The 12,191-nt window shown below is 40.0% G+C and overlaps 1 protein-coding gene across 5 annotated transcripts in view; it reads left to right on the forward strand.

The window, feature by feature from the left end:
* STARD13 (StAR related lipid transfer domain containing 13) overlaps positions 1-12,191 on the forward strand; it is a 267,131-nt gene that overhangs the window by 151,975 nt on the left and 102,965 nt on the right. Inside the window, exon 1 of one of the 5 annotated variants that reach the window (XM_056107934.1) lies at positions 4,109-4,295. The exons of the other annotated variants lie outside the window; for them this stretch is intronic. The gene's annotated coding sequence lies outside the window, so the exon portion shown is untranslated. Of the gene's footprint in view, positions 1-4,108; positions 4,296-12,191 lie in introns of those variants that run through there. 5 annotated transcript variants of the gene reach the window in all.

A 12,191-nucleotide genomic window follows, 5' to 3' on the forward strand; every position in this document is an offset into this window, starting at 1 on the left:
GTGGATGCAGCTTCACACCCCTTCTGGGAGGCTGGACTCTTTTGTACAGTCATTTACAATAGCTTGCAATCAAAGAGAAAGGCATCAATAATGGAAACATCCTTTGCTAGCTGGAGGACTGCAAGACTGAGGACAGCAGTTCTGTCCTAATGATGACTGCTTTGCTTGGTGGGTGAACTTTCCCTGCCATTATGGCAGGGCATGGATTGTTGATTCTCAAACTGGCTTCTTAGGCCTAGAGTTTGATAAAAATGGGAAGCTTTAGACAGAAATCATGACATTTGCTTTGCCATTTGGCATATGTAATCTTTGAAAAGCATTTTTGTTTCAAACGTGGACATCCCTTTTCAAGTGCTGATTTCCTTGATATGTGGGCATTGGGCTTTTGACCATAAAAATGGGCAGAGTTAGGTTAGGCAGGTATCTGGCACCTTCAAGTTGGTAGTTGGGCAAAGTTACCACGTGTATTTGGGTAAGCTATACATTGCACAACTCCAGGCTTGCATTATTCAAAGGAAGGCAGTTGCCAACCAGGGAATAGAACACAAATTCTCAGGTTTCTGTCCAGTGCTCATTCCATGACCCAGTAGTTGCTTTCTTTTATCACAAATTTATTCTCTACTGCAACTTCTCTTTTACGCACACTCTATAACCACTGGCAATTCAGTTTCTCTTAATAGTGCTCTTCAATAGCATTCTTGTAACTGCATACTTTATTAAATGGATGCATACTATTTCATTATAGATACCAAAATGATTTATCCATAAGGTCCCTATTGGCATGCATTTAGTTTTCAATATTTCATGATTATAAATAGCATTCAGATTAAAATGTAGATAGATATTTGTACTTGTCTGCAAATATCTGCAGGGAAAAAAATTTTCAAATTATGATGTACCTTCTTATCTCCCTGGATTCTCTTTGCATCTGGGACTATTTTTTTCTCTCTGTCCCTGTCTCTCTCTGTCTCTGTTTCTCTGTCTCCCTCTCTCTGAAGGGAGGGTTCAGGGGGACAGACCTGGCACCTCTCAGTAGCTCCTCATGGCTTGATGTACAGGCGTCACTCCCAGTGGTACTCGGTGAACCATGCAATACCAGGGATTGAGCCCAGGCCTCTTGCATGCAAAGTCTGTGCTCCAGCCTAGTGCTTTCTGACTCTCTACTACCCTTCTTGTTTTACCTTTAATCTACCCAGATTGAGTCTTCATCACTCCTTCCTTAAATTGTCACAAAATGTAGCTGGCAGTTATTGAATCTGCATATGATCTCCTATACAATATATCAAAGTTCTAAACATAATTTCAAGATCTCATTATTTGAGGTATTTGTTATTCTTTGCACAAAGCCTCCAAGTGTTTAGGACCGCCTGTTGAACAGTACGACTCCAAACCCACTTCCAGCAATAAAGCCGCAGCATGGTTCCACCTCCTCTTTAGAATCTCATCCCCCATCAGTCTCACCACATGTTCCTCTGCTTCAGCAGAATTAGTCGGTTGCTTCTTCCTGACCTTGCTTTGCTTCCTGCCCTCTGTGCCTTCAAGCTTGTTCCTCACCCTCACCAGAGGAGTGTCCTTTTCTTTCCTCTGGCCTCCAGAGCCTCTGCAGCACAGATCCTTCATGAACTTACTGATGAACACATTGGTCTCATTTTCTGGATTCTATCACTCATCCAGCCACCTGTTATCCTCAGGATAGTGTGTGTTGAACTCCAGTGTACGCTCTCTATCTCTGGTTGTTCTTCTGTACTGTTTTACATAATGAGCCTTTGTGCCACTCTCTAAGCGTGCTGCTCATGTTAGAGGCATATGTCCCAGAGGGGTCCTGTAGAGTGCTCTAGCATGTAAGTATCGAACAGTCTCAAATTAGATCTCCCTGGTTGTTAAGTCCTCTGGCCGCAAACTGGGGTGGGCCTGGTAGGTGGCAGAGCAATCAGACACCTGAAGACACCATCAAAGTATTTCCTCAAACCCAGAACTACACTAGCAGTGTGAAGGCTTGTGTGGTAGGAACCAGTGTCAACTCACCTTAAACCTTAGTAGGGCTGTTGGGGTGAAGGGTCTGAGGCTGTCCTTGACACACGCCACATGGAGGCCTATCCCTAATGAACTTGGAAAGGTTATTTCTGGTAGCTACAGCAAGCCAGAACCTGCATCCCCATTAAGGAAGATTTTTATCTTAAATACTCCTGTGCTTTCATTAAAGGGATGTTTTCAAACTTCCTATGTTTTGACTCACACTCATTGTCATCAGGGTGACATTCTCCTAAGCGGAAGTGGGAAAGGAGAGGGCTTGGAGAATGGCTGCTGAAAGCAGGAGCAGATCAGAGATCCCTGAACAAAATCTTCCTTTTCTCTGCCCACCAAACTTATTTCCCTACAACCCCAACCTTACATTTGAGAAGCTTGTGAAGACACCCAGGTAGTATCAGCCTTGACCTATCTGACTTTGCTATTTCAAGTCCAGATGTATCAACGAATCTACACTACCTTCCTTTGAGTGAGTCACTTTTTCCTAATTTAATATCTCAATCATTTGTTCAACTGATTCCACTTGTGTGTGTCTTGCCCCGAAGGCACTCACAGGCTAATGGCAGATGTCAGAACCAGGATTCTCTTGTGAGACTGGAAGGAGAGCTACTAAGGTTTCACACTCCATACTCAACCTGATTCTGAGCTATGCTTGCCACATAATCCTGTAAATCTCATTATCGAGTTCAGATATTCAAATTCTAAATTACTGTTATCTCCAACCACACTTTGTCCCTTGCACATTATTCCCGGCACGCTTTTTATATTTAGCTTTCCTCACTGGCAAGTTACCGAGAGCATCTCGCCCTCTAAGCAAAGGCTGCCAAGCTTTTACCTGTGACGTATTCGATATGCCAAAAACAGTAACAACAAGTCTCACACTTTGCTGTGAGATGTTACTGGTGCCCACTCGAACAAATCCATGAAAAACGGGAGGACAGTGCTACAGGATAGTGCTACAGTGCTATCACATACTATGGCACGTAGTTGGGTGCCATATTTTGCCAAATTAAATATTTATACCAATTTAATGTTCCCTGTTATCAAAAGGACAACATAAATGTTCAAAATAATACAACAAAATACTTCTTGATTATATAATTTCCTTTGAGGTGTCCGGAACTTATTCTGTGACTTTCATGTTCAAGGACACTGTTCAGGAAACAAAACAACCTTGAATCCAGTTTTTCAGACTCTGAATTCTGGAGTAGACTTTAAATCTGTAGGTTTGTTGTGGTAACACCCCACATACATCATTTGATGTAAATGTGTGGCCCCTCTACCTGAGAAGGTTTGATTGCTGTTGATTTAGAATATGTAAGCCTGAAAAATGGATCGTGGTCTGTTTACTACTAGGGAAGACAAGTATTATACAGTCAGTGTTTGACATTTCTTGGTAAAACAGTTCTTTCTCATCTAAGACTTGAAATTTATACATCAGCTTCCCTGGAGTTGCCAAGTTCATCAGTAGTAAAAAAAAAATGCCAGCAATTCCTGATGTTTAAGAGATTACATCACCATCTAAATATGAATGATAATCAGTCTTTTAGGACAGAAAAATTACACATCTGCTAAATCTGGATCATCCCGCGAAAGAATTCATATTTTATTTATTCTTATTTTTTCTTTCTGCTCAGTCGATTTTCGAAAGATCAATGTGTAAAATATCTGTGCCATGGCATTGCATGTGTGTGCACATGTATGACTGTGTATTTCAGCTGCAAGCATCTTCTTTGGACCTGCATTAGGCACACACACACAAACAAACCCAGGTCTGACTTAAAAGCTGTCTCCAATCCTGTAAAGTTTCAGACAAACTTAAAATAGAATTTGTTCTATAGCAGACATACTTGGTCTTGAATGTGGGGGGACCCGAGGAGAGGGTGGCCCTACAAGGATTTGGAGAGACTGGCAGTATTCCCTCTAGTAAGTGCCATAGCTGCAGAGCCGGATTTAAAAGGGAATTTATAGGAAATCCAGCTGTGAGTTTTCATTTTTTTCTCTTAGAGCTGGAGGCGGGGCCAGAACCACCCTCAAAGCAGGCACACCATTGATCAGGCTAGAATGATGAGAAACAGTCTCACAGACAACAGCCAAGCCCAGAGGAAATATTAGCTGGCAGAGATAACGAAGAGGAAACACTCAGTGTCAGATGCACCATCTGTCAGTTTCTGAGGAGCAATTTTCAAGAAGGCAGAAAACGAAATGAAGAAGAGAGTGGTTTTGTTTCAAAGACACAGCGCAGCCTAAGGACATTTTTAAAGTAAGTTTGTATTCCATAGCAAAAGAGGTCCTGGTGGTGGGCATGGCCAAAAGTTCTTCCCTGTTTGCTGAGGGATATATATGAAGTTGTCTTTGTAGAGTGTTTGCTATTTAGAAGGACCTTGTTTTAACAGGAGCTTGGTTTGAAATTGAAAGCAGTGCCTCTCATTTTGATGACTCACTTTAAAACATTTAAAAGTTGCAGTCAGATTTCCTTGATTTAACCTCAGAGAATTGTTTTCAGTCCCAGACTATCGATATTGATATAAGATTTCTTTCTTTCTTTTTTAAACTGTAGGACAGATTTGTATCCCCCCGCAAAGAGAATTGAGTAAGAAAGTGCCTCTCAGATTTAAGAGGGTGGCAGTAAATGAAGTCTATTGGATGTTCAGCTCCGTGGGATTGTTTACCTCAATAACCCTTTATATGGCCTCAACTTCTATGTGCCTTCCAGATCATGTTATTGTGTTGACATAGTTTTTAAAGGAAGCTGTCTCTGTCTCTTTCAGTTTATCTTTCTCAGGAAGCCTTGCATCCTTTTCCAGAACTTAAGCTACCATACAAAACCATTTTGCTCTCATGTTTAATAGCTTTTTAAATGTAATCATTTTCAAACAAAGTTGGACGACGCTGTGTGTGAATGACATCAAAGTGGTTTGCATCTGATGTCATATGTCGTATGCTTTATTGGACTGGGATTGGTCCGGTTCCAGTGGAATCTAAAACAGCAATTCAGACAGATAAACTGCTAGCAACAATTACCCAAAGTCTCAGATGGGAATTTAGGAGCCCCTTTATTGGAAAATGGCAGTTCTCTTCTGTTTCGCTCGGGGTTAGCTGGCTGTCCGGTCTGAACCAGAAGGGGAGGCAAGGCTCTAAACTCACAACAGCAGAAACCACTCAGTGTTATGGCCCAATATGGATGTCAGAACTTCGCAGCATGTGTGGGAAAATGGCCACAGGCCAACGTCTGGAATCATTTGTCTTCTGTTAGAGCCTGGAAGACAACTGTTTTGTGCATTTTACAGAAATCGGTCCTGATTGATTTCATTTACGTCGAGTAAGCGCGGTAACTGATGCTGGGGGACAACTGCAAGTGGGGGACAAGTATTGATCTATTTCTGCGTTTCCCGACATCCGGGTCTCATTAGCGTTCTTGGCACCTTTGAATGAGATTGCGCTGTTACTGACAACCATATGGTTTCCACAGAGCCCTTTCCACACATTTCGTAATGAATGCCACATTTATGTCTCTTCTTAATAGTCAGAAACTGAAAGTTGTACATTTTGTTGTACCTCCTTTTCAGAAGCTTAACTTGTCTCCTGTAGTCGGGATTTGAAGAATGGAAGGGAAAAAAATACATCGGTAGTCAGTTTGCTATAGATGTGGTGCAATTTGTTTATAGAAACGCTCGCGGATAGTCTGTGTAAAGTTTGGGAACTTCTTGAACTGCATTTATATGTGACGTGCCAGACAAGACACCTCCAAATAGTATATTCTGTGTGAGCTTACTCACATGTGCTGACATGTGACAGGGTAAAATCTAGAGCTGTTTTTCTAATGTGTGAATGAATATTTGCCAGTTTCTGACAGTGCCCACGTCAGACCTTGTGAAGATTCTTGGAATTTATTTCAAGAACCAAGATATAGTGGAAGTCTTGGGTTTCAGCCACTTTCTTATATTGCCTAACTTGGTGACCTTCAGGAAGAGAACTTGTGTTTCAATAAACTGCCTTCGCTGCCTCAAAGTATAGTCAATATCTCTAGGATCTCTGTCTACCAGAGACATTTCAATGTCAGTAAGTTATTTATAATCTGTCATGTGTTGTTTTAAGTACATGTATCATTTATGAAGTTGTCTTTGTGGTATCAGACAGAACTTCTACACTGCACATAAACAAGATTTTATAACCTTATGCATTAGTGTTTTTGTTTGCTGGAACCTACTGTTGAAAGTAGGTCCTGGAAACAAAATTTTATAATCTTATGCATTAGTGTTTTTGTTTGCTGGAACCTACCCTTGAAAGTACTTACAGATTTTCAATGTGCAGTTTTGGGTATTGCATAATAACTGATCATTTCTTCAAAGAGGTTGATATTTTAGAGGCTAGAATAAAGTTGGTAGAATATTTCTTTGTTTAAGTCTGGCCGATATCTGTTATTTCTAACTTTCCTTTAATAAGAAAAACAGATGATAATGCAAATTAAGATACTTGATATTTTCTTATGTTTTATTGAGGTATATGTTTATATACCATATTTAAGTAAATATGTGCCTACATATATGCTTCAAATCATGTAAGACATAAATATCCACTTATAGGTATGTAATGGTCTTTCAAATATGTGCTTACATATATGCTTCGAATCATGTAAAACATAAATATCCACTTATAGGTATATATGATCTTTCTAAAATATTCCAATAGAAACAAAAGTGTATACAATATTAGAAGTTAAAGATAGGAACTGTTTCTATGCTTTCTCTTAAAACCATTTTAAGTAAAGCATACATCTATTTTCATTTAAAGTGAAAAGCAGCGTAGTGTAGTCAAAAGACACCAGAAGTCAGAAGTTAGGCTTGGCATCTCAACCCCTGTCCCATCAAGTTTGAAGCAAAACCATCTTTACAGGCACCATCTACTGAGTTGTGAAGGACCACCATCTCCTCAACCATGTGACCTTAGACAAGTCTCTTAAGCTCCATGAAGTGCTTTGCTGCAATGTAGGAATAAGAATGTATAATCACTGATAACAGTGAGGATCAAATAATAGGAAATGAAAAGTCTTAAAAACTTTCAAGTCACAAATTCCTTTTGGGGGCAGGATTTTTTGTTTGTTTCATTTGGGGACTACACCCAATAGTGCTCAAGACTTACTCCTGACTCTGTGCTCAAGATTACTCCTGGAGGGGCCCAGGGGACTATATGGGGTGCCAAGGATTGAACTTTGGTTGGCTGCATGTGAGGCAAGTGCCCTACCTACTGTCCTATCACTGTGATCCCAGGAAGAGGATTTTTAACAAATTCTACATTCATCCAAAGGCTTTTCTGAACCCTTACCCCGTATCCTTGAAGGAGTGCTTCCTCTCTCTTTTGACCCCTTTTAATGGAAAGTTCCAACCAATTTGCCAGTCATGTCCTACCTACCCCCTCCCCCGAACTTTGACCCAGTATTCCAGTGCTTTCATAGCTCCTGTCATTCTCTGGAATCTGCCAATTATTTTCTCTACTGCTTTTTTTTTGATCATTCATTTCATCCACTGAAATCAATCTTAAACGTTACTAATCTTTGAAGCCTTCCCAAACACTTCTAGTTAGGGAGCTTTTCACGCAGGATTGCTTTAGTGTATATTTTCTATAAATTTCTTATTCTGCTCAGCTTCATTTTATATTTATCTCTTACCCTTCCTAGGCTCCTTACAGGCAGGAAAGTTGAGTTTTGATTCCCTGGAGCTTCCATGGTTTTGGAAGGAGAAATCCCTGACTGTATTCAAGTAATGTTTATTGAATGAATGAAACAAGTCAGTCTTTCCATACATTTCTGAAATGTATATCTAGTTTGTGGTGTACTATAACCACACACCTTTTGGGACAGGATCCAGAAACCTATTTGAGTGTCTGAAATAATTTGACTCTAATATTGTAACAGCCTATGGACTACTTTATGTTGGGACTTTGAGATTACCAACAGAAAACCTGATCTGTAATTATCAGGAGATAAACTTTAATCCTAGTAGGCCTATTTAAGTCCTACTAATTACATTTAACTATCTAAAAATTTAAATTACTAACCAACAAGTCTCTGTTTGGAAAAAGCCTTGAAACAGCTAATACATTTTTAAAGGAAAACCTAACCATCTTTTACAAAAGTAGTTTGCCTTTATTTGTCAAAGCCTTCTGATTTAGTAATTCCCCTTCTAGGAAATGGTCCTTATCAAGCATTTTTAAGTAAACAAATATTTCTGAATAAAGATGGCTAGCATGATATTATTCATAAATAACATAAAATATGACGTACTGTCACTTGCATTATTTTAATCATCAGAATAAAGTTGTAAACAATCCAAAGTTTCCCTATTCAGTTCTGTACTAGCTGTATTGATTGGAGGGCTGTCTTTTAGTGAATTTACATAGAACTAAGAATATAGTTGGAATAATCCATTTTAGAAACTTCATCAGAGACTTTTAATATTACTATCCCTTCCTTCTCACCTTCCCTTTAATTTAGAAAATGTTGTATATAAGGTCATCTTTGTGGCTAGCATTTGGAAACCTTGTGAAGGAACAATCATTTTAACATGAGAAGGGCTAAAAAGTCAGTTTTTCTGATTTTAAGTAACAAAATAGACTGTTACCTAGAGCTGAAAATTACAACTGGTTGAACTGAGGTTAGAAACAGTCAAAAAGGGAAAACTTGAGTCTACTTGTTAAATGACTATAAAGAAAACTATGTAAATTGTGGAAGCTTTTCATAATCCCTTATTTAATCTCTCTCTCTTTCTCTAACATGGAATAACTGGCAGAGGTAAAACCATTTTTATCATAATAGTTTCTGCAAGTTATATCAGGATAAACCACAGGAATACTGTAAACAACCTATCCAGTCAAGTTCATATGGTCAGGTGAATGGCAATCTGAGTTGGAAGCGCCATCCACTCTCTATTTATAATCTCACTGACAAATCAGACACTGAGAGCTGTCCATCCCTCACCTCTTTGTCCAAGAGGAGATGCTTACTTTCTCTAAGTTCTTACAACAGTACTTGCACAAGCACCCCCCACTAATAGCCTCTCTACTAGAAACTCTCTGGGTCCAGAGGCAAAGGACTCTCTGGGGGCATTCCCCAGGATCCCTTTCCATCTTGTCTTTAAAGGGTGAGAGGCACTCCTTTAAGGATGTGCCTAAATGCACCTGTTGGTTGTCTGGTAATGCTGCCAGTTCCTTCCTTCGTGGTGCTCCTGGACAAAATGGCAAGGGAATGCCAGCTTTAAACACTGCCTCCACACCCAGTAATAAACAGATAAATCTTCCAATGGGTTTCACTTGAGTCCACACACAATGTTAGTATGTCAGGCTGGGGTGAGACGAACAGGGAGGTTGGAGTCCCAAGAGGTTTACCCCACAGGAAGACTAAGTTTTTGGTCAGGAAAGTTCCTTGAAGTGATTCTGTCCTCAGTAAACTGTGGAGAAGAAGCCCCTATGACAGAGTGGGTTTACTAGCTCAGTTCTTTCTTGCCCGTGCCTTCCTTGCCAAAAATGGCATCATGAGGGTTATTGGTCAGTTGTGGAGCTTGAGCTGAGCAGAACTGATTATCAGAGACAGAAGTGAATGAGAAAGCAAGCTGCTAGCTGAAGGAGCGCACATACCCTCTAGGTCAGAAAGCCTATGGAAGATACCAAGGAAAAGCTTGAATGTGTTGGCAAACCAAAGGGAAAGAAGTCAGTGAAATCCTCCTACGTATATAGAGGGAGCTAGTGGGAGATCCACCATCACCAAAGGGAAATAGTATTTTACCTAAAAATGTTGTTCCCGGGTGCAAGGAAAATCATTATATGTCCTCAGCAAAAATTAAGCTATAACATTTCTTAGAATTATTGTTTCTCTGCTCCCCAGAAGAAAACAATGATTTAGAACAATCTCCTGACAGCTACTGTTCTTACCGCACGTGCTTATTATCTTGCATACAGAACCATTTGTACTAGGTCTGGCCAATGACTGACTATATACATTCCAGGGACAGGCCTGGAGAGGAGAAATAAGACAACAGATGAGATCAGATTTCTTAAATCAACCAGAAATTGCTCCATGCAAAAACACTTATGTAACACGAAGGCATCCTGATAGAGATTCTTTGGGCCTTGCAAGTACTTGAATAAAAAACACAAAATGTTTACACAATTATGTTGTCAGCTCAGTGTAAGTAAAAGCATTTTGTTTTTAACGGAGATTCAAGCTTCAAATGAAGTGACCTCACTGTGTGCCAGGGATTACACATACACAGAGAGAATATATTCATATTTTTAAAGTTTATTATTAAAGTCTCGGCTGGAGTGATAGAACAGCGGGTAGGGCATTTGTTTGCCTTGCACGCGGCTGACCCAGGTTTGATTCCTCCATTCCTCTTGGAAAGCCTGGCAACCTCCCCGTGGCATATTCGATATGCCAAAAACCGTAACAAGTCTCACAATGGAGACGTTACTGGTGCCCGCTCGAACAAATCGATGAACAACAGAAGGTTAGTGCTATTATTAAAGTCTCATACTTCATATTGATTTTTAAACTGTCATTTGACTTTTTTCTTTTCAGACTCATTCACTTATTTGGTGTTGCTCTATTACTTGTATGAAAGACAAATTCTTAACCTCACTACAGTACTTTTGTCTCAAATCAATAGCCAGTGTCACTCTATATTTCATACACACACACAGAGTGAGGGGTGACACAAATATTGATCATCTACTTTGTGCAAGAACTATGAAAAAGGGATTAGCCTTTTATGCAAAAATGCAGAAATATTAAGGCAGGATTCCCTTTTATAAACATTAAGAGATAAGATAAAACATGATGTCTTTGATTCTGAAGAAATTAGAAAGCCTCGCGGATGCTATGACATTTTAGCGTCACCTGAAAACATCGATAGCTTTCACTAAAGGGTGAATGAAGTAGGAAGCAGATATTCCAAGACTAGATGACGTACATCTAACACTCCAAAGACTTCAAAGTGTTGGATGTGTCCAAGACAAATCAAGACAAATGCATGGTCCCCAACATGATTGGATCTTAGGATAGGTAAAGAGATGCTCAGCGGGGGAGGTGGCACTGAAAAAGGAGATTGGGCTAGTTCTTGAAGACTTTTAGAGATTGTTTCACAGATTTTATGTAACCACTGGCAATTTATGAAAACAACAGTGATTTCTAACTTGTGATTTAAAATATATTCTAAGAGAAAGGTGTGTTGGAGAGGAAGCAGTGATGTCATTGAAAGGCTCATTACAGAAATGCAGATATCCACCAGTCCTCCATTCAGTCTGAACAACCCTTTACGGGACGTTTTCTAAGTGCCAGGTCCAGTTTTGGGCTAACGAGATAAATTAGTTAGCAAAACAGGTAATGTTTCTTGCCCTCATGCTCATGTACTAAAGGGGGAGACAGAGCAACACAAATGATTAAAATATCACTATTTTAATGATCAACAGACAAAGAGAACAAATAAAACAGGAAAAGGTGGTATGTGAGCAAAAGAGGTTAAATCTTGCAGAACACTGGCAAAAGAAGGCGTCTTAAGGAAGTGACTTGAGCGAACTCTTGAAGGAAGAAGAGTGGTAGGAAGTCATTGGATGTCTGAGACAAAAAGCATGTCATGCAGCAGATCCAGATCAGGCAGAGACTCTGCTGTAGTATGTGCCTGGGGTGCACAAATGTTGGCTGTCCAGTAGAGGCAACGTTAAGCGGAAGAAGAGTAGTAAGAAGATTTTTTTTTTTTTACAGTTGTAGATTTACAATTTTTTTTGTGCTTGGGTTTCAATTATACAATGATCAGATACCCATCCCTCCACCAGTGCCCGTTTTTCACCACCATGGATAATATCCCTCCCACCCCCATCCCCCCATCCCCCCCTGCCTCTGTGGCAGGGCAATCCCCTGTGTTCTCTCTCTCCGTTTGGGTGTTGTGGTCTGCAAAAGAGGCATTGAGTGGCAAACATGTTCAGTCCATAGTCTACTTTCCACATGCATCTCCCCTCCTGGGAGGATGTAAGGAGATGTTTTAACTAAAACATCCTTCCATGACTTGAGTAAGGAGGAAGTCACTGTGATTTAGGGATGGGGTTTACACAGAAATACTTTGATCAAGACAGTATTAAAACATTTTAGTAACGATGGCCTTGATGTTGTCGTG

Source organism: Sorex fumeus, unplaced genomic scaffold (assembly GCF_029834395.1).
Source record: "Sorex fumeus unplaced genomic scaffold, SorFum_2.1 ptg000183l, whole genome shotgun sequence".
Taxonomy (NCBI): Eukaryota; Metazoa; Chordata; class Mammalia; order Eulipotyphla; family Soricidae; genus Sorex; species Sorex fumeus.